The 23,833-nt window shown below is 40.5% G+C and overlaps 1 protein-coding gene across 3 annotated transcripts in view; it reads right to left on the reverse strand.

Annotated features, from left to right (window-relative positions):
* PRDM5 (PR/SET domain 5) overlaps positions 1–23,833 on the reverse strand; it is a 206,842-nt gene that overhangs the window by 22,340 nt on the left and 160,669 nt on the right. The window lies entirely within an intron of this gene.

A 23,833-nucleotide genomic window follows, 5' to 3' on the forward strand; every position in this document is an offset into this window, starting at 1 on the left:
CACACACACAAGTGTGTTAGCATTAAAAGTTATCTTCTGGTACAAATTAATTTCACTTGATTATGTTTTCTAGATTAAGGTTATTTTATAGCTATTAATATTTACCCTATTAGAGTTCAGAAAAACAAAGCCTTTTACTAGATGATCATTTCCTATTTCTAAGTTTAAAAGAAAATCCAAAACACCTCATGAAGCAGAGGTTCATGAATTTCTTAAATACGAGCTGTGAGTTTCTTAAATGCATGAATTTCATTTTGTTAAGTTATACATTTCTTAAATATGAAATAAACAAAAATTTTGTAAGGTTTTAGTTTCCCATTTTCTCAGCTGCTACAGTAGTGGTTGACTTTCTCCTGTTGGACCTACTACAAACTTCGGCAGAGATGAAATGGGCAACTTGTAACTTAAAAGGGCTACATTATATTTTTCCGTTTTTAAAGGATTTGGGGCAATGTCCTTTAACCCTCGGACTTTTCCATCTGCAGAGTGTCTCACTAATTTCCAAAGTGGAATATGGCACGTCAAGTGCAAGGCAAGATCATATACAGACAGTTTTAGCCTCTTTCTAGTCTGCACCTCGGCAAGACTCATTTGCCAAACGTCCCTGAGACAAGGCACAGAGCTCCGCTGTGACCCGGAGCAGGGTTCCTCAGCCTCAGTACTACGATATCTAGGGCCAGATCATTCTTTGTTTGGTTGGGAGGGGGGCTATCCCATGCACCCAGTAGGCATCAATAGCACCTCCACTCAAGCTGTGACTACTCAAAGTATCTTCGCATGTTACTAAATGTATCCTGAGTGGCAAAACGGCAAAAGCACTGTACAGAAGAGTGCTTCTGGAACCATCTGTAGTGCAAGACTGTGTTTTTCTCAATGTGCTGCTGACTGATGCTTTTCTAAAATATATTTAAAATGAATTACTAAAAAAAAAACTGGTCGTGCATTTAGATGTGCAGCAAAGTCAGAATGCTATAAAAGTTCTAAACACTTCCTCACAATTTTCATACTTATTTCATCACAGACCAGAAACAAAGAGTCTGTGGGCTGGTCCTGTTTTTTCAGCCATACTTTGAATAGCACTGGTCTAGAATAAAAATGTCTGATCACAGGATGTCCATGATTCAGTTTCATCATCATCTAGGTGAACACATTCTAAAATATAATTACACCTAAACCTTGAATTAAATATCATTTTAATATTACATATAAAAATTCCAAGTTTTATGGTTGGGAGGTAGGGAGGTTATAAATGGAGGAAGAATGAATACTTGTTTGAACCTGGGTGAGGTACATGGAGATTCATTATCCTATTCTCTCTGCTTCTGTAGGTTTGAAATTTTTTTAATAAAAAGTAAAAAGATTTTTTAAAAATTGCTTTGTTATTATTATTATTTTTTTGCTTTCATGTTATTTTAAAACTTAAAACATCACCATTCTGCTTGAAAGATCCTGTCTTTTTTTTAGAGGGGCCCTTTTTGATATCAGGATGATGGACTTGGTAAAAATTAAGCCATCTCAGATGTCAGAAACACTGTCTCAGAAATGGCTTCTCAGAGGTGACCCAGTGCTCCTGGGACCGGCCCTGCTGTAAGCCCCGAGATGCGGCCTGGCCAGCAGCAGAGTCCCGAAACCCAGCTCCTCTCTCCCAGCCCAGCATGCCCAGCTTGTTCACTCAAATGTGCCTCCAGAGAAGAGGGTGTCTTGTGTAACTGGGTTAGCATCTGACCTCACGTTGGACTCCACATGACAGATCCTCTGAGAAGAAAAGAAAGCTCCAGGCAGCGTCGTGCAGTGGCCCTAACCACTGACCAGGGCTCAGCCTTGACGTGTGCTTCTCAGTGTGGCAGAGACTGTGAAGCCCATGCTGAAATTTCCAGATTTTTCCTAGGAGCCAACTAATTCTCTTGGTAACGTTGGCTTTGTGACCAAAAGATGGCAACCTGTTTCTATAAAGCATCCACTTGGCAACAGAATTACGGGTGGCATTTATAGGAGGGTGGCCCCATGGGCTGCTGTTACACACAGCCCAGCGGACAGATCTACGGCCCACAGGACGGCAGGCCATATATCTGACAGCTCCCCCTAATGGCCCCATTTCTGAAAGTGCACGTGCCACCAGCTGCACACCATCAAAAGGCACTGAGTTTCCCTCTGACAAGCAGCCTCGACTAGAAAACTTCTTTTACAGATGTTTATAGCTTTTGTGGCTTTTTATTCACCGTCTTATTTTTATAGCCGGTGTGATCTTTCAACATATGACAAAACATACCCAAGGCCTAGTAAACAACGCACCTAAAAATTCTAACTCTTAGGGAAGCCTACAGAAAGCTAGGAGAAAATTTACAGCAGGTTTCTACACAAGACGTCCATAAATGGTCTTGCATTGTAGCTAATGGAAAACACACATTGTGTAAACTAGGAAAATGTACTGCACAATTCACATTCAGAAAACTAAAAGTAAGCCCAGTAAATAGAATAGAATTTTTAAATTTAAGGGATGTATACAGACTTTAAATAGAAACAAGGAAGCACTCGGTCACTTGTTAGTTAATCCACTCTTGAGGCCCATAGAATAATGTGTGTAAGTGGCATGGCTGGAAGAAAGTCCTATCACTGAGAGCACAGAGGTGATAGAAGAGCTTGTCTGGCATAAACCAAGCAAAGAATTGCCCAAACTAGCTCAAAAACCTTGTTTTCTTGTGGCCACAGGAGTGACACAAACTGGTCCATTTGGAACAGTCAGATAAACCAACCTAACTAAAATTTTCCTCATACTTTCACTCTCCTAAGCTCTAGCCCAGTGGATTTCATACCTGCCTGCACATTCAAATCACCTGGGAATCTTTTTAAAAATATTGATGATAGGTCCCACCCCACAGAGACTGATTTATCTGGTCTAGGTGTGGCCAGGCATTGGTGTTTCTTAAAAGCTCCCAAGGTGCTTCTTCTAATGTACAACCAGAACAGATCAGTAAGAACTTATGATCTGGTCCACCATCCTCTCAAGTAATAACTGCAATAGTAATAATTACGACAATAGCAGCAATAACTTCTATCTCCCCTTCTCTTACTATTACTTATGCTTTACCACCAGGGCACTCTGGTGCATGTTTACAGACTGCCTACTTCATGGCTGGCAAAGTGCTAGGAACTTTTAAGGATTTTTTTTCCCCATTTAATTGTTAAGCAATGCTGCAAATTGGTATGGTTATTCTCACTTAGCAGACGAAGAAACATTAATTTAAACATATTTCCAAGGTTTATACAATCAGGTAGAGAGGGCAGAACTCAAAATAAGGCACTCGTACTCCAGGGCTGGGGTCTGTGGTGACCTATGGCTTCCTCCCCATGCACACCCCTCCCTTGGTCAAGCACTCTGGAACAGGTGACTCCAGAGCCCAGCCAAGAGAGGGAACCTGGATCAGGCTCAGCCTTGGCCTCCAAACCTGCCTGCCCATGGAATCACCTGGGGAGCTTCAAAAGCTGCTCATGCCGGTGACCCAGCCCCCAGAGGGTGTGACTGCACTGCTCTGGGGCGTGGCCTGGGATTCTCCAGGAGATTCTAATATGCAGATCCATTTAGAAACTGCTAGGCTAAGCCAATGACGGAAACTCCATTTCTTCTGCAGTGGTGGGTTTAGACTGGAGCACATGACACGTCTGTGGTTACTGAAGAGAAAGTAAGTCCACAGGGCATTCGGGAAAAGGCCTCCTCTGCCTGGTGAGGCCGACCACGGACAGAGGTGATGCCCGAGCGGCGGCCGAGGAGCTGACTGAGGACCGCAGGAGAGATGAAAGGACCTGGGCCACGGAAGACCCCGTTGAGCCACTGCATAACCAACCCCAGGCTGGCCCTACCTCTGAAAGTCTTGTTATGGGACTTAATAAATACCACAGTTTAAGCCCTTTTAAGTTAGGCTTTCGGTTATGGAGCGTGAAAGCATTCTGCTTTCTACATCTTCCCGACCATCACGTCATATTCCGGCAGCTCTATTCTAGTGACAGAGAGTACGTCTAGCTCAGACTGAAGCATAACACTACATAACTACATAATAAGGAACAAGAAACTCGAAGTCAGTGGCTGGCTATTAAAAATGATACTGTTCAACACAGTCTAAGAACCCCCAGCTCTAAAAATGGAAGTGAGTGTTCTTTTAGACAGCAGTGTTTTTCTTATGCACATGAAGGGAGCTCAAAAGAAGCTGAAAATATATTTGCTGATAAGAATTCTGAGAACAATATGAGATCTGTGCATTGTAAGAATCTTTAGAAGAAAAGAATGCTGGTTAAGTGAAAGAGTGTTATTGTTTAAATTATCTAAAGGGAAACTCTTTCTCTGCATAATAACTGTTTAGCTTTTTTCCCCTCAAAAATCATGTAAAAGAAGACTAATCGTATGAACAGGAAAATTTTATAATAAGGAAAAACTTATGTTCACCATCTTAAAAATTATGAAGTAAACTTTAAGATTATATGCAAATTATAATGCAAAAATAAAGGAAAGAAATAGAAGAGAAATAAATATGATAAAAAATATAGGGGATATATATACATACATACACACACACAGACAAGTCATAAATACAATGTCCAAGTCAAAAATGCTGAGTTTTAAATAACAATCCAAATGGAAGCCAATTATGAGAAACAAATTGTCAGTTATGAGAGCACAGGCTGGTAATGCAACTGCCTTACTCGTTTGTCACATATTGTCTTCAACATTTTTGTTTGTTTGTATCCCAAAAATTTGCTACTGAAAATCAAAGGAAGTCTTACAAGTCTAAGACAGCCTAATTCTGTTTTTTGCATGTTCCAGGGATCTCTATTTACCAATGTTCCTAAGAAATGTGGAGTCTCAGACACAGTAATCCACCACCAAAGGCAAATTTAGGAAGAAAAATATTCACCACTTCCTCTCAAAAGGTCCTTTCCTACATCTGAACTAGTATTTTAAGCTTACAAACCAATTAATTTAAATGTTTCAAGCTCTATTTACAAGTGAGCTGACAGCAATCAAGACAATTCCCATGATTAGATGATGATGTAATTGAGGGTGAATTTATCAGCAAAAGTCCCCATGCATATTGAGCAAGACATTGTGTTAGGAACTGTGGGAAACACAACAAGGTTTAAAATGCGGTCTTTATCCTCAAGAAGATTCCAACAGGTCGGCAAAGCAAAGACAGGGCAGATGGAGTAGATGGAGTTGAGGTGTACTTGTCCATCAACCTGAGCTTTTGTGGCTACACAACTTGAAATATGGTATTCAGCACATACCAAATATCCCTGTCGATTTAGGGGGCATAACATAGGGGTAAAGAGAATGATGTGAATGAGAACTCAATACAGTCACAGACTACATTTAAGAGGCAGATCCAATCAGTCCACAGAGAATTGATTTAATTCAACTTGCCTACTTCCAAAAATAACAAGCATGCTTTCTGATATATGTGATGGTGGCAAGTGTAATCCATCTTGAATAAAAACCATAAAGTTTATTCAGAGGTCTCTAGAAGAAAGGAATTACATAAATGCAGAGCCTTAGAAAAAGGTATCTAATTCTAAAGGAATAACATACTTATCCCATTACACAATTTTGAAAATAATAAGAACACAGCAGAAAGGTGCTATCACACATGCAACTAATTCACCCACTTCAATAGCCAACAGAGCAGTCATTTCAGCCAAGTTCATGTCAACGGGTGAAGCAAACCCAGCAAGGAGTGGGCAGAAGTCAGAGGAAATCATATCATCAATAGAAATTACATCTCTGAATCAACACACTGCACAGATGGCAAGGAGCTAGTAGCATAAACCTGCCCCTTTCAAACCTCAGAGATGCTGGAAAAAACAGCCTGTCTATTTGCACAGGTGAGAATTCCACAGTTGTCCTGGCAGAGATCTTGCTATATCTGAATGTGCTCAAGTCATAAAATGTTTTGACAAAAAGTAGGTCATCCTAAAATGTTAAAAAAGGAAGAAATTCATAAAATTAGCATCTCCACTCTTTACCCTTTTCATCTGATATAGTTTTGTTCAGTGAGTAAATCTGAGCTCAATCTTCTTTTACAAATGGGTGAGGTTTTTTGGGGGAAAACTTTTTGTCATCTCTGGTGCTACTACATAGACTCCAGCAGGCTGATGTATACTTCATAGCTTCTGCAAAATACCATTCCTACCCCTAAAAATAATAACCTACAGTCATCAACAGTAGTGAGTAACAAATCAGATTCTGCTTTTTTTTGGTAGTAATGGTGAACTTTGTAACTAATAGTAGCTTCTGATTGTTTTAGGTTCATATGTTCCTTGTGAAGAGACTTCTCAATAATTGATCTCAAGAACCCTGACTAGTATGACCAACTGTCCCCATTTACCCCTGATTAGCCTGGTTTTAGCCCTAAAAGTCCCACATTCCAGGAAATCTCTCACTGTGGGGCAAAGAGCAAGATAATGCCAAGTTGGTTTCTCTATTAACCAGCACCACCTGCATCTAGGAATAACAGCCCATTGTAATGTCCCACTTAGATACCATCTAGGCAACTATATGCATCGTCCCTGTACATTCGCTCAGCCATCACTTGAGAGAGCAACAGACTAAATAGGAAAGAGACTGCTAACACAAGCCCTGCCTAACTCCCCCTCATCCTCTCTCCTGTTCTCTCATCCCATGTACAAAGAGCCACAGTCTACACTCTCATTGGCAGGATGAACTCAGCTACCAGGAAGAGTACTGATGACCCCCACCAAGAAGAGTGGCTTCCATCCCAGCGGGCATAAGTTAAGGGTACTGGAGGCACAAGGACGAAGAAAAGCAGTACTTCAGGGTGAAGTGCCAAGTTTTTGCTCTGGCCAAACAAAATGCTCTTCCCTCAAGAAGGTGGTTTTTGTTTTATTGTTTTGTTAAAGGAAGAACATTTTGACAGAGATGAGCTGTTACTCAGAAATTGTCCAAATCATTCTCTCCGAATATATTAGGTAAAAGAAAAGACTTAATTGAGGCCATTTCCTTGTTTTTACTAAATTCCAAGACACAAGGAACCTGATGGAATCACAGATCTCAATTCTGAGCCATTCTTTTGCATATTGATCTTGTTTTACCGATTTAATTCTTTACATTTACCTCTTGATTTAGAGATACCAGTCCCTTCAGAATATACTGACATGTAAGAACAGAATTGCCAGTCCAATTTCTTAGAAATCTGTTCTCTCTCTTTTAGTGCGGTGGCAATGGTTTTTCTACAGTAGCCAGATATTGTCTAAGTCAAATCAACATAAATAACACACTTGGCAGAAGAGTCAGTTAACATAATTCTTAGTTTGCACAGAAAGGACCTAGGCCACAATGAGGTCCACATGCTCAGGGAGAGTTCAGTGAGTGCATGTGTTTCTTTCCTATCAAATAAAGTACACAACCAAAGACCTCTTTTCAGAAAGGGATGAAAACATACACTGGTCATCCCAAGACACAAAAATGAGGTTGGGGATGGGTAGTAGAGTAGATCCCTGGGGCTCTAAGCCCCGTATTGCATAAGAAGGAACAGACATCTCAGCTCTTAAAACGACAGATGTTGGAGAACTCACTTATGTCCTGCCAATGGGGAAATATAAACAGAATTTAATATTTAAAAAATTCAAAATTCAGGCATTCAGTCATATATCACTTGGTGATAAACTGTCCCGCATGTTGAAGACTGTAGCATAGATGGAATGTCATTTTTTTGGCAATGACTTGGTACACTGCTTGCATGTCTAAAAACACATGTTAATTTTAGTTCCTTCACTTCTGTTGCCTCTACAAAGCCAAATATACACATATAAGATCCAAAGCAGTCAGGCACATCCATTCTAGCAAAATGTTCATTTTAACTTATCCTGGCACAGTGAACCAAATGTGTTCCTTCACTGCATACAAGGGGTAGCTGCAACAGCAAACTACATGCATAGGAAAGGTATATGTATATGTGTACAGATACATGATATGTATACATATAGACATGATGTATACGGTAATAACAAAAGTTTGAGTTAAGTGGAATTCAAATTAATACACTGTAATGCTTACTGAGACTAGTCCTGGGAAAACCTCTAGAATTTCCCCCACTGATGTGCTGAGTTTTGGGGCTGGGATCCAGCCTGCCTCTGGTATGAATACTCTGGGATATTTGAGACCTGGGTCAAGTCCAGTACCATAGGCTTTAGGGCTCAGCGTCCAGGCACTCAGAGAGCCTCAAGGGTAGTGCTAAAGCTTAAGAAGGTTCTCAAATGTCTTCACTTTTTGCTGAGGCAGAAAGTACTTTATACTCTGAAAGTACCACTGAGGAACCTCAGACCATCGGTTTTCCATCATTCTAAGGATCCGTCCTCGGACGAGTGGTTTATGTCACTCACAACTTGCCCTAGCTCAGCCACTGACCCTGGAGTCAAAGGGTTCAGATCTGATTACCAGTCCCCAAAGCCTCTTGCCCATTCCCCCTGCTTCATGATTTCCAGACACCAAATCTCCAATCAGTAATCTACACTATGTATCTGTTACAATCCAGCATCAGGGCCCCAGGCAATCAGCACCACCATCGTCACTATGAATCAGAGCTCTACAAAAGAAAACTTAGGAACACAATCCATTTGTCTGATCTGTCTTTACAATCTTATACTATAAACATTAACAGATAAACAACATTTAGTGACAAAATTGTACTTGAGAAACTTCTCTCAATTCTGGTTCCTGTTATTTCTATTTACAATCTTGAGCATATAATTATAGAGGAACCTCAATTGAAAAAATATGATTTTTTAGGTATCTTATAGATTTCTAGAATTATAAATACCCTATATTTATTTTTATGCATTTATAAAATTATAAAAATTATGTATAATTTATATTTTTATGGATAAGTTATATATTATACAATTATGTAATTATATATTTATATCACATGTAATGTTAAATATAAATATATATATTCTTTCTGATTCTGTTTCCATACAATAAAGATTTCAGAGAACACTGAGTTACATTTAATAATGTCCAAATATTCAGAAAAATGAAACAGACCAATTGGCTTTTTTCTTTGAGTTAATGCCTGCTTTCATTTTGCAAGGACATGATATCATAGAACTTGGTAGAGTCACTTCTTTTGTACAAGTTCCTCTTTCACTTTCTCACCAAGCAAGGTCCACCACCACATACATACTCTGCTCAGTGTTGCATTATAGGCATGGCATTAACCTTTTAATATTTGTACTTAAATACTTCCTAGAAGAACTGAGGTCACAAGAAAGGGAAGCACCCACATTAGACAGATTTCCCATAACAAGGAGATCAACTAAATAGAAGACAGACACAAGAAATAAGATTTGACTGGAAAATAGCCAAATCTGTGACAAAAAATAATTTACAATTGAGAACAGAACTAAAAATGAGATGGGAATTGAAGGGAAAGAACGGAATTTTACATGTTTAAATTAATGTTAAAATGTTCAATAAACAAATGTTAAAGTAGCACATCCAAAGAGTCCTCAAAAGCAGTGGAGCAAAAGCCCACCTAGAAGCTATGCATCTAGGACCCCACAAGGAGGTGATTTTCTCTCTCATGAACCATGATTTATACAGAGCGTAAGGACTCAGTCTTGGGAAAGTGAAAAAGGAGATAGCCAGAGCCTCAATGTTTCTCAGGATAAGCAGGTTTTCACTTGAACGTAAATATGGTCTGGGTTAGTCAAATTGTAAATGATGTGTTCTTAGAACCACTAACTGCCTCTTTTAGAGGGAAAAACATCAAAGAACAAAGCTTCTTTTGGGGAGAAAAAGGGAACATCCACATGATAATTTAAACTGAATCAAAAACTAAATAGACTTCTATCCTAAATAGTGAAATCAAAGCATTTAAAAAATATTCATAACCTCCTGGAGATGAAAGCAGCATGACTGACCAGCCTGACGGGTCCTCCAAAGCCACAGTTCACATGTCCTGACCGCTGATCTTGTTATCAACTTGCTATGTGACCTTGTGAGTCGTTCTTGGCTGAGATGTATCTTCCTGGAAAAATATTATACCTAAAATAGCCATCTTCAAAGATCTGAAAGGTTCTGACATTGAAAATGCTGTTTTAATTTCCAATGATGCAGAGAAACTGCAACATGAGGGATTTACATAAGACGTGAGGAGTAAATCTCCCTACACTGAAATTTCACTTATTTAAATGGATTACGAGGCACGTGAAATATCTCTCCCTGGTGGCTTTCAAAATATTAACAATACTTTCTTGAAAATAGTTTAAAATGCAAGTGAAGGGAAAACGCCTATAGAGGTCATACTGGTACTGTTGAATAATTTTCTATGAGGGGTGCCTTTGTGACAGTCATCGTGGAGCATTCTCCAGCAAGACAGTATAGCATGAATCCTGGGGACCTTGCAAGGGGGGCTGGGAGGGGAGGAGTCCAGTGGACTTAGAAGCAGCCATGAGTTTTTTCTGAACTGGAGAAGTCAACACCACTATTCTTAGAATTTTTGTAAAAGACTGGTTCATGGAATATGGAACATAATCCTTTAGAACATCTTGGTAGCTATATACGTAGTAATAAAGAATAAGGTCTTTAGCAATAAAGAGATCTGAGTTCCAATCTTCATGCTGCCCACTATTAGTCGTATGACTCTGGACGAGCTGCCTAATCTCTCAAGCCTCACTTCCCACATTTGTAACATGAGATACTATACCTGTTTCACAGGATTTTGCTTATCATAATGCTTAGGAATTCAATGAGGGTATTTTATATATCAACCTGCTTTCTTCTATGTATTATCAAAATATGCTTATGAATAATGTAATTCAAAATTGAAAAAAGCACACAAACCATGACAATATAAATGAGGTGATTTTATAAAGAAAGGAAATTATGTACGAGCCTCAATATGGCATTGTTCTTGAACTCCATTAATGGGACCTTCATATAAATAGACAGTCCTTTATTTCAAGATTCTTATGATACTTTAGTAATTAAAACTCCCTGAATAGAGTGCAAGATGAATATAAAATTCTCTTTCACAGAGAAAACAGTATAGAAATATATTACTTTTCTAAAACTAATGGCCTCATTTCTTTTAAAAATTAATTGTATACTGTCTATCCTAAAAACAAAGAAAAATTTTCTTTACACATTTCTGACAGTATGTACTTTCCTTTAACTCCTGAAGTATGTTATTGAAGTCTAAAGATAATATAGTGGTGGCAAAGCAGCCATCAGCTTAAATGCTAAATATTTAGAGTTTTATTTTAGCTAAATCTGCAAACTGCTCTACATACACCCCTTGTTGATATACCGAGTTCATGAAGGAGTTCAGCAGACATCCCTGAAACAACTGCATTATTATTACAGAGATGAAATTCTCTGACAGCACTCTGCCCCAGCCCAGCCCTCCCAGGCACAGTTCAGGAGGATCCAGGAGCCCTTAGCCAACGTGTCGGGTTTCCACCGTGGGTGCCAGGGGAGAGGAAGAGACAGTTGGACTAAAACGCCACTGACTTAAAGCCCCATGACTTACACTTATGATTAGCTGACACGTAATGATCAGTTCAACAAGTATCTAATGAGTTCCTACTATTTAGAAAGTTTCCCTTTTTACAGAAAAGATATATAAACACCAATAAGGATAAGTAGAAAATTAAAAGACATACAGTTACATTGCTGAATTACTGAATGAATAAATGAACGGAGCGCTAAGGAAAAAAGAAGAAAAGGAAAACTATGACATGAAAGTGAAAAAAACTGATTTAATATAGTATAATTAATGTATCAGTAAAGTACGTCCATGGCAGGGGTGGCAGGGAAGGCTGTGGAGAAACTGATGCCTGATCAGGAGTTTTAAGGAGAGCTAAGATCTCCACCGGAAGGGGGGAGAGGCCAGAGGACAGGATTATTTTATTTGTACCCTCAAGAAATATTGAAGCAGATGCAGAAAAACATGGTGAGCTGAGGGAGAAGGACATGCTCTCAATACTGTGTGTCTATGTACTCAAGGAAAGTGGGGCTGGACAAAGGGCAGGGGGCGCCATGGCCAGGAGGGCACAGGACACCTCAGGCCAGTCTGGGTGCCAGTCTATAGGCAATGAGGAGCCACTGTCAGTTTGTTTTCTTTAGTAACTGAGAAACATCGAAGTTGACCTTTGTAAGTATTACTGTGGCAGCCAATCATGGGATGAATTAGACCAAGATTTCCTAAATAGTATTTTGTAGAACACAACCCTCCGTGAGATGTAACACACACACACACACACACACACACACACACACACACACACACACACACTCACTGACTCTGCTCAAATTATATTGGTAAATGCTAGGTTAAACAAACAATACATGAAATATCTTTATTGCTGGACTTTCCAACCTGTAGTATGCTTATAGGTCATGGAACTCCAAGGGGAAGATGGGACATGTGATTTCTCCCTGAAATGCTAAATCTCTTCCTCTCCTGGAGCTCTGGTGTCACCTCTTTTCCCCTGGTTCTCCTTCAGCCTCTCTGGCTGCTCCTTCTTGGTTTCCTTTCGGAGAATCTTCTATTGCTCTGCCTCTTTTTTTCATTCCATGGAGTCTTCGTGAGTGAGCTTTCTAGTCCTGCAGACTAAACTCTCATCGATGTTTCTCCTGACACCTTTCCTTGCCCGTACCCTTCTTCCCTGGTGAAGCAGGCACTCCTCCTCTGTGTGTTTATAACACCCTTGGAATACTTCTCTTACAGGGCTTCTTATGCTCTAGCTGATCATCTTTTCCCCCAGAATACTTAAGAGCTAACCCTTTTTCTTAACCCTTCCTTGAATATACAGCACATAACTTAAAAGGGCAACTAAGACTAAATGTATGCTCTTCTAAATCTTAAGAGTTACAATATGAAACATACCACATCTGTCAAAGATTTCTTATTTAATTAGAAGTTCTCTATGCAACAACTGTTTGAAGTCATTGTTAAGAAAAGTTAAATAGAAACTGTCATAGAGTGCTCTAAGATAAATTCTTTTGTTTTCAAGTTTTAAGACATTATGTGAGATAATCAAGAAAGGCCATATGTCATCGTAAGTCTTTGCAACTTAAAACGCAGAGATCTGATTTTATTCCTACTGTTCAGGATAACAGCATTATAAATCAGTTAACCAAATATTCCATAAATAATCCCTTCAGGGCTTCCCTGGTGGCTCAGTGGTTAAGAACCCACCTGCCAATGCAGGGGACATGGGTTCGAGCCCTGATCTAGGAAGATCCCACATGCCATGGAGCAACTAAGCCTGTGCACCACAACTACTGAGCCTGTGCTCTAGAGCCCGCGAGCCACAACTACTGAGCCCACGTGCCAGAACTACTGAAGCCCACGTGCCTAGAGCCTGTGCTCTGCCACTGCAAGAGAAGCCACTGCAATGAGAAGCCCGCGCACTGCAACGAAGAGCAGTCCCCGCCCGTGCGCAGCAACAAAGACCCAACACAGCTAAAGATAAAAACAAATAAATAAATTTATATATAAAAAAAATAATCCCTTCAAATGAAATTCTGCCTGAATTTTACATTACCCATAAGCTCAAATGATAATGAACTCAAAGCCTCACCAATACCTCAGTTAAAATATCATGTTGATCCTAGCTGTGTTAATAGTCCCTCAGGGTTGGTTATGTGACAGATGGGGGAAAAAAGGCACTCATGTGATATATGTATTTGTGTTACTTTACCCTACTGGAGCAGAAAAGAGTGGATCACTTAAAATGCTGAGAACAGCTCTCCTGTCAGGTTTGGAGGGGGGGGATGGGTGGTAGAGTCATTTGATTTTAGGCAGATGTTTTACTCCTTACTCTAAAGCAGTGGGAAAAAAGGAAGACCAAACGCAGACTCGAAAAAGGTCACTGGAAAAGGCTTTTACTGTTTCTCCAGGGATGGCTTGCCTGGAAGCACCCCCCTGTCCCTGCCCAAAACTCCCTGGGCAAAGTAGTCAAAAGGGATCAGCAGGCTAAGCAGAGTCCCAGGAACCATGACCATGGAACAGAGACCTCGAACATTTAAGACCAAGGGCACCTGACAGTCAGAGCAGGGCTGGTACTGGCCGGTAATCGGCTATAAACAAAGTACTTAGAAGGGCCTGAAAAAGCCAAAACTCTGAGGCCCTGACCTTTCAGGACTTCTCAACAGCCCTGAGGGTAAATTCTAAATACTTCCATCGAGCATCCAGAGAACTTTCATCATCTGTCCTCTGCTCACGCTGGAAGCCTCTTTTTTTTATGACACCCTCTCTATATACCACGATCCATCACATGAAAGGACCTGAAACTCCTAGGCACCTTGTACTAGACAGTCAACCATGTTATCCCAGGGACCTAGTACAGTCCTGGCACACAGTAGGCTTAATAAAGAGTTGCAGAATAAATGAATTATCCTGTATCCTCGGCTCTAAAAGGGACAATCTTTAGATCAACTGGCACAACCTCAAAGCCTTGGCACAGTGATATACTATAGAGAGCGGTAAAGTGATTTCTCATTAATAGTAAAGTACTACAGTTTACAAGTGATCTACTTCCTTTTCTACAAATGAGATGAATTTTAATGTCATCCCCTAATCATGTGATCATTCGTGTCCATACCAGATGCTGTCTTCAGTGAGCAAATAAGCAGCAGGGGCTCAGGCTGGAGCCTGAAGCACTGTGCGTAGCCCACACTATGGCCTGAGGTGCACAGCCCACCTGAGCTTCCTCTGCTTCCTCAGGTGTGTCAGGGCAGATAAAAAGGGTGGGAACGGCTCCATCACAGGACCACAGACCTCCAGCTTCCCTCTTCGGCAGACAGACCTCTCAGAATAAAGTCTTTAAAGCCAGATGACAAGGACAGTCCAAGAAGGCAGGCAGGGCAAAGTGGGCCCAGTATACACACAAACAAGGTTTGTCAAGCACAGAGCAAAAGGTATACAGGGGTCCATTCCTGCCTAGACAGAGAGAACTGGCTTTTACTCACTGTAATGTGAGCAAACGTGGAGATGCACATGTAACAGAAGAAAACCAACACAATGAAGGAGGACTGCCGTGAGGCAGGAAAGCGCCACACCAAAGATGCCAGGATATCAGCACCAGGCTTAGCGCCTGCTTCCACCCTTGGGACCCAGTATTTCCCTCTCCACCACTTTGCACACTTAATTTTATTAATTCCTTAAAATAAGGTTTTCAGCGTTCATCTTTCCTGATGGACACAGACAGGGCCTGTGACACAGCGGTTTCTGGCACACGATGGGCACATCACAAATATCTGCTGAAGACACTCTTGTCTTCTCGGACCTTCTGAGCATGAGAAGGCATTGCAGATTAAGTAAGAATTACTCTTATTACGATAAACAGACTTCAAGCTCCACTGAGGGTAGGGACAATGTCTAATCTGTTTATTGCTATAGTCTCAGTTTACAGCATGCTGTAGTCACTTAGTAAATATTTGTCGAGTAAATGAATGAATGGGTTCATATATATTATTTACCTATATATTTTCTGAGTTAATTTGGTAAATTTAATATAGTTTACTATTGCTATAATTTAACTGCATTCATTCAAAAAATTCGATAACCAACTAGGTGTCAGGCACACACAGATGCTAAGGAAAACGAGGTGTAAGATTCCTGTCCACATGAAAGTGAAGGTCTAGAAAGGAGAAGCGTATAAACAAGTTATAAATTCAATTTGTTAAACTCAAAAACAGAGGTTTGTGTATTTTAAACAGCTGCAACCAGAAAGTAGCCAAATCAAATAGAAAGTCCTAAACAGGAAATGACGCAAGTAACAGTCTACTCAAGATCATTACCTCTGAACGGAGACCACCCCTAATCGAGTTTGCCAGACCCCAGCCCCAAAGGCAAGAATTACACACCAAAGGCCCCGAAACACGGATCATTCCTGCTTGTAATACGGATAGATAACCTAGTTTTAGACTCTTTGGCTGTCCATTTACCTTTCTAAAAAGTATGGAGGAGAACATGTTATAATGGCAATGGGTCTCATCACTTCAGCCATCCCACTGCCACACCAATTATAAGGCCTATTAACTGAAAAGAAACCTCTGAATTTAGCTCACTTATACATATTTCAGGGTTACATAAGCAAACTTGCCACCAGACTTTGGATCTATGAATTAAATAGCCCATAAGTATCATGAGAGCCTTACAGTTCATGTTTCTAGGTCTCTCAAATCCTTTTTCAGAACAGTGTGTGCCCTTCTGAACAACTGTATCATCTTTTAAACTGAATTTTAAGAATTATATTTTTCCAATTACAAAACATGGCTCCCATTGCTAAATGATGATATTGGGATACAACAGCTAACCTCTGCAAGTGCTCATTTTAACACTTTGTCCAGAAATGTCAATGACCTTAAAATATAGAAGCATACTTCACAATTAAAATTGTACTTATTCAGCGTTATGTAATATTTAGCCCTCGCCCAGTTATCTACTGCTGCATAATAAGCTACCTCAAAACTTAAGTGACCCAAAACAAGCTATTATTTCTTATGGCTTTATGGACTGACGGGGGGTATTTTTTTTGTGGGAGTGACTGGGTTTGTGGATTGACTGTTACACAGGCAAAGTTCTCTCTTAGAATCTTTCTTGAAGTTGCGGTCAGTTGGGTGCAGCTGAAGTCACCTAGGTTTCCAAAATGGCTTACTCACATGGCTGGCAGTTCCTGTCGGCTGTTTGCGGAGCGCCCTTCTGTGGCGTCTCCACGTGACCTCGGGTCCTCACAGCATGGTGGTTGGTTCCAAGAGACGTAGGCAAAAACTGCAAGGTTTCTTACCACCTAGTCTCAGAAGTCCTAGAATATCACCTCTGCTGCATTCTATTAGTCAAGCAAGTCATTGTGGCCAACCCAGATTCAAAGGAAGGGAAGTTAGGCTCTACCTGTCGACGTAAAGAGCAGCACATACATATGGGGAGGGAAGAAACTGAGGATAACCGTCTCAGAGGCTACCTTACCACACCATTATTCCAACTGATGCACATTATGCTTTAGATGGATAGTCCCAGCTTTTTTTTTTCCTTCTAAAAATCAAGTTAGGCACAAAAATACTCAATGAAAATGTAAGCACTATTAAAAAAAACTCTGCAGAAAAATCACACTTGATGCCTAGGTCCAGTTCAATTCCACACATCAGCGGAACTCTACTCTTATAACCCTAAATACAGTGAAACAGGATTTCATTCCACATAAGACTTTTGTCTATTTTCCTATAGGATAATGTACCCATCCAATAAATGTGTCAAGCGTATGAGATCCAACTTATTTTAAGTTTTCACCTCTTACTCTCAAAACCTAGCGAAATTCAGGGAACCACTCCCCAGATCCTAGAATGCCTGGACCCGAAGTCCTACTTTTAGGACCATCATTTGGCATGCCGAAACAGTATTCCTAACCAAGAAGCTGAAAACGTTCTTTGCTGGTGATTTTAAGAGAGCTGACTAGCTCAAGAGCAGAGCTGCACAGAGAGTAAGAAGGGGAGGCACTCTGCCAAGGGAGTTGATGGCCATCAGGAAGAATTTCCACAGAGAAAAAGGGGAAAGAAAGGGCGAAAAGGACGATGTCAGTCCCTGGAAAGAAAGTTATTTTTCAAATGGTCTGATTTTCCCTTTTACAGAGAAAAGGGAGTTTACTGCGATAGAATAAGCATGTTCCATTTCATGCAGGTATGTCTTCTGAGCCAAAGAAAATACAATGGTATCTTAAAGCCATTTATCTTAAACGATTCATTTGCAGGCCATACAAAATCCCCCAAGCCATATGTGGGTTCTAAAACAATAAAAGATTTATTAATTCCAAAACAAAATTAAAGATGTTTTCAAATAATGGCAATGCGCCAGATCCTCTTGTCCCTACATCACAAAAGCTGATAAAGTTTAGAAAAACAAAAATGTAAAAAATTCAGTTTTCTCTAAAATTGTAATAAACTTAAAAATTATTGAATTTTTAAAAATCTCTTCCTCTTACCTAGATATAAAAACAGAAATAGCTGAGCATGTTCTTCACATACTTAGCCTGCCCAAGTGTGAACCGGCAACACCTTCCTCTCCTCCACTTGCTCTCTGTAAATCGACTACCTACCCTTCCTGTCTGTGGGGACTCCCCATCCCCCAAAGCGCCCCTTCTAGGATCTCAGGTTCAGCGCCCTCCCTACTTTTCACCACCTACGTGTACTACACGCCCAGACTTTGTCAAGACTCTTTCAAAGCTGTCTCTCATACAAGTTCCCTACTTTCAAATCCCAAGGCTGCCTGGTGTGGGTGCTCTGTCTCGTTCAGCCGCTTCCGGCATGCCTGCGTCGGGGCCCCCGCCTCCAGTCCTGCCTCAATTCACTCTCAAGGATGACTTCAGAGCAACCTTTCCAAAAGAGAGCCGACGATGTGACCCACCCCTCAAAGTAAGACACACCACTCAAAACAAGATATGTTTCCAGGATTCAGACCAACTCCTTGGTCCTAGCCTGTCTCAGCTGCAGTCAGACTTCAATGTGCATCCTCGGACTTGGTCCCAGGGGACAGGCCACCCTACCTGGGTCTGTACGTACTGCTCTCACTTTGTCCATGTGGTTACATGTGCCAGCATACCCTCCTCCACCATCCTCAGAGCTCAGCTCAAACGCCACCCTCTCTCTCCAGCATTTCTGGAATCAACTCGCCTACCCGCTACCTGATTCAGCAGACTTGCTTCTGCATCTGTCACCTACGTTTTTTAGGCATGCCTCATAATGTGTTCATGAGGATTCCAAGCTGGCTCTCTTCCTTAAAAGACCTCGTTCTGTTCTTAACCAAGGCTACCTTGAGAATTCTATCCCATGCTCCTGGAGCTAGGGAGCTCCTTCTTGCCTCTTCTTCCCCTTGACACCCGCTGCTCAATCCCCCTCCTCCAACATCTTCACCCATAAGAAATTAACGCTCTTCTTTTTCCTTCAACATCAAGCTTACCTTGCTCCCGCATGATTCACCAGCTGGATGCTGTGGTCTGAATTTTTGCAGACTTTACAAGTTGCTACAACGCTGTACCACCCCGAAGCCTCCAGAGAAATCCAGAACTGCCTGATGTCCAAGACACCCACTCCAGTCTGGCCTTGGAGACCCAGGGTCTCACCACAAGGCGTCTAAAGGAAGTGCAATGTGCACACATTTGTAAACCCGGCAAACATCGGAACTGCCTAAGGATCAGGGACAGGAAGCTTCACGAAGGAAAATTAACAAAATATAAAGTGACATAAGAGACTGGCCATTACTTTTGACCACTGGCAATTAATTCCATTTTAATATGCTTAATAACTAATCTGGTTGTTCCTACAAACAAGGCTGGAGACTCAGCTGTCATCCTAGAACCCTGAAACCTGTGTAAGCCAACTGGGTGTTTTCACTGGTGTTCCAAAGGCAAGGTTTCTGGAATAACTTTCTAATTGGTCCAGGTGTTTTCCATGTTGAACATCAAAAGTGATTAAACGAGACATGAAGCTTTCTGTGGTAAAAGGTTACCAAAAACAATTTCTTTGAACTTAATGTTTACAAAACGGATACTTATGAGCACTTATGTTAACTCACTGACAGCCAGTGTTTTGGCTCAATGTGTCTTAACAATATAAACCTGAGGTCCATGATTTTCAGGTGATCTATAGTTCCTAAGTATAATGTACTAAAATGGACTTGAGATATTACACATAAAGAGTTAAGAAATGACATTTATACCTCAGATATAGTTTAGGGTGGTCAAGAAGACCTTTTAGACAAAAGACAACAGAGATGGGGTGGGGGGCGGTGGTCCTGGAACTATGTCTGGAGCATCTCCAAGCCTAAAAGTCCCAGGAAAATTAATATGATCACTGAGGCTGTTTTATAAGTCTTGGTTGAAGCCACAGTGTCCAAACTAAGACAACTGTCCAACCCCAGCCTAAAGAGGCCCTACTCCTTCCCCAAAGCTGTTTCCTTTATCACCCAAGCGAGAAGGTGGATGAGGAGAGAACCTACAGAGAGAGATAAGGAAGTGCTCACAAGGCCAACGCCCTCACTGAAGCTCACCAAGCCCACCCGCTACCCCACTCGGGTCTAGTGCTGAGTAACAAGCACCAGCTGACAGGCAAAGGCAAAGACCACTTCTGTGGCAAAGACATGCAGGGTCTGCTACTGTGGAACTACTGTGGAATCCCCTGGCCCTCCAGGTCTCCCGCTAAGATCATGGAAATGGCAGACAGGGGAGGAGATGAAAGCCTACGGTAACTATAGCAACAACATAACCCAAAGCCAGTGTAACTACTTACTGGATTAGCTCAAACTCTCATATTAAGGGCCTGGCAGAAGAAGAGGTGTGCCCACTTCCAGGCATAAATAGTATTGACCTCAGTCTATACTATTCTTTCACGTGCAATAATAGGCACTCAATCAAACTTCTGTGTGACACACAAAAAGCAAACCCTCCCCCAACCCGTTACCAAGAGACAGAAGAGAGGACACAACGAGACTGGAAGATGGCCCAGATGGTGGAACCACCTGAGAATTTAAATAACTGTAATTAATACTGTCGAAGAATCCAGTGATAAGGTGAACAACGTGCATGAACAAATGGACAACTGCAACACAGACATGGAAGCTATTTTTAAAAAGCCAAATGGAAATATTAGAAATGAAAAACATGATGATATCAAAGATGAAATCCTTCAATGTGCGGACTGAGCACAGTAGAGGAAAGAATCAGTGAAACTGAAAACACTCCAAGAGAAATTAGAAATTAGAAACACAAAGATACAAAGAAACAAACAGAACAGAACTACCAAGAGCTATGGGACAATATCAAACATTCCAACGTATGTAACTGGCACCTTATTAGAAAAAGAGAAATAGAAAGGGACCAAAGAAATATTTGGGGGAAAAAGCTGAGAAGTTTCCCAAATTTAGTAATAATAAACCAGAAATATAAACAGGATGAATGAAGAAGGACATATCTAGTACATCATAGTCTAAGTGCTGGAAACCAAAAAAAAAGAGAATATATTGTAGGAAATGAATAAATTACCTGCCCTTGCCTTGAGTCCTGGCCTCTCCGTGAAAGACTAACGATTGTTTAGCCTTTGAGCAAAATTTAGATTTTAGCAAAAGCATCTCCCACGCTTGGGGCCCTTGCTGGACCCAATAAATAATTCCCAAAGTGAAGGACTTTGTGTTCCTTCCCTAAGGCGTCTGTGCGGTTTCACAGAATGCAAATCGGGGCGGGGGGCTGGCGTGGCGTGCAATTTTTGTGTTGTCTCACCAAAACTTCTCAAAGACTCAACCTGCTGAATGATACAGTTGTTGTAATGGAATTAAAAGCTTTTGATATAAGGACAAAAAAAATGTCTGGAGCTAGAGCTATCTAAATACTAAATGTAAGGTGAATAAAAGATTGAAACTGAAAAGTGTTACAATCCAAACGTAATGTTATCTTTTGAATTGAGTCTTACAAACCCAAATAATATTGGAAAAATATAAGCTTTCAGAGACTTCCTCTACAATGCTTTTTAAAAAGTCTCTTTTGGTTCTGATGTTAACTTGACTGCATTAGCTAATAACCTTAACTAGCTTTGGAAAAGTTGCTGATATGCTAAGAACATCTGTAATGCTTAGGAAATAGGATTTCAAAATGATGCAGTCTGTATAAATAATGAGTGAAAAAGAAAAATTTAAAAAGGGTTTGAAGCAAAACCCCAAAGGCCTCTTTGTCCCTCTTTACCCTCTTCCTTTGCTAGTACTCTCTACTAATTGTATGGGATTCTGTCTAAAATCGTGGGGCTTCTAGTCGAGGCCTTCTCTGGTGTTCCCTTAGTCACAGGCTGGGATTTGTTTTCTTTTTGTGAAGTCAGTGCCTGAGAGCTGCTAAAAAGATACCACCAGCACCTGGACACCCTGAGGCATTCCGGGATCCTGGACTCAAGGCCCAAATATTCAAAGGAACATGAGACTTTTAAATAAATTTTAAATGAACTTCTGGGTTCATTACTGCAGTTTGCTTAGTTTGAAAATATACAGGAAAGTATATCAGAGTCAGTGGAATGAGAAAATATTTAATTGAATAAAAGGCATTGTCGTGTGTGCACAGTAGGTGAGTGGGTGGTCTCTGAAGCCAGACTACCTGGGTTCCAATCTCGACTCTGCTCCTCACTTGCTTGTGCCTCAGTTTCTCATTTTTAAAGAAGAAATCATAATAATACCTACCTCGTAGAGGCTTAAGTGAATTTTTAAATGCATTAATGAATTGTTGTGAGGCTTACATGAATTAATAAATGTGAACTTCTAGAATACAGTACCTGGCATGTGATTAGTGGCCTTTGTATTTAACTATTAGTATTATTCTTATTAATAAACTTTATGTTAAAACAAAGTAAAAGCCAAAATAGGTGAATTGGAAATATCATATCACCCTTTCTTGAGAAAACACAAAAGGTAATTTTTTTCTCTGCAGTAATTTGAACAGCCTCTTCTGAGGTATAATTATAGAGTACCAGATTTTGGTTAACCTCATGAGTTTTGATAAGAGAAACCAGGGCTGCTTTGCCTGTTGGTTGATATCTTCAAAACACATTACTGGCACTACTGTGACAACTGCACACACATAAAACAACCTCCTAAACTCAACTAGCTTAAACCTCTTTAATAGGGCTCGCTGTGAAATAAGTATTTTGAGTATGTACATTCAAGTCATGTTGTGAACAGTAACATTTGTCTAATCCTTCATGGTCTATGAAGGAATTTTATATTTAGCCATTACTCCAGTTCCTAATATCCATATACTATAAATATGACATTTTATGTCATATGAGAAGCTCAATGTGGACTTGCTCTAATGAGCACAGAAGCCTCCTCTCTCCTCTACCACAAAGAGGAGTATTTTCTTAACAGGACCTCAGAGGTTATCTTTTACGGCCTACAGAACTGAAGTGGAAAGCTAGCATATTATTACACTGGAAAGGTATTATTATTATGTGTTTTCGCTCAAGTTTCATTTTACAGCTCAGGTAAAAAGCGAAATCCAGGAGAAGCCTAAATTAGAATTGCTCTTAAGGGGATCAGGCATGTCTCTTAAAATTTGAAAAAAATATGGCATTTACATACAGACCATAAGGACTTTTAAAAGACCAAGCTGAACAGAGCTGTGTGAAAGGTAATGCGGTGAAAAGAGGGGACAGAGCAAAATCAAGAAGAGCTGTTTAAAAACAACATCAAATTTTCAAGTGGAAAGTTCATGTAAAGTATCTAATTGTGTCCTAAACTGAACAGTGAGCTAAGCAATGTAGCTGCATGGAAGGTGAGCCGCTCATTTATTTTTATAGCATGTGAGGCAGATGCTTGAGTCTGAAAAAGCCATAAGTAACAGAACGACAAGAGTCCAGTGAGAGGTGCTGACAGCAGAGGCACAAAGGGCATCCTCGGAAAAAAAGAATGAAAGACAGCACCGGGCACGCCCTGTAGCGCAAGAAGCTGTCCTTCCTTGTTTGCCACCTCCCGTGATAATTCAAATTATTTTCAACGTCTTTCTTGCAAATATACTTGCTCATATGCATTAATTAATGGTCACATGCTGACAGGCGCACCTCTGTTCAAGAAGTGCTGGCATCTGCATTACTGGCAAACACTCTGCAGACAGCACCCTTATATTTTTCAGTATGAAAATGCTACAGTCTATTTACTTGGCAGTGTGTCCTTTATAACTCCTGTTACTCCTAAAAACTGGTTCACAATTCAAAGAATGGGGATGCTTTGGGAGTTTCAATTTCTGTTTCTTTCATTGTTGTGTCTAAAAAAATTATTCCCAAATGTTCATCATA

This window comes from Delphinus delphis, chromosome 5 (genome assembly GCF_949987515.2).
Source record: "Delphinus delphis chromosome 5, mDelDel1.2, whole genome shotgun sequence".
In the NCBI taxonomy this organism is placed as follows: Eukaryota; Metazoa; Chordata; class Mammalia; order Artiodactyla; family Delphinidae; genus Delphinus; species Delphinus delphis.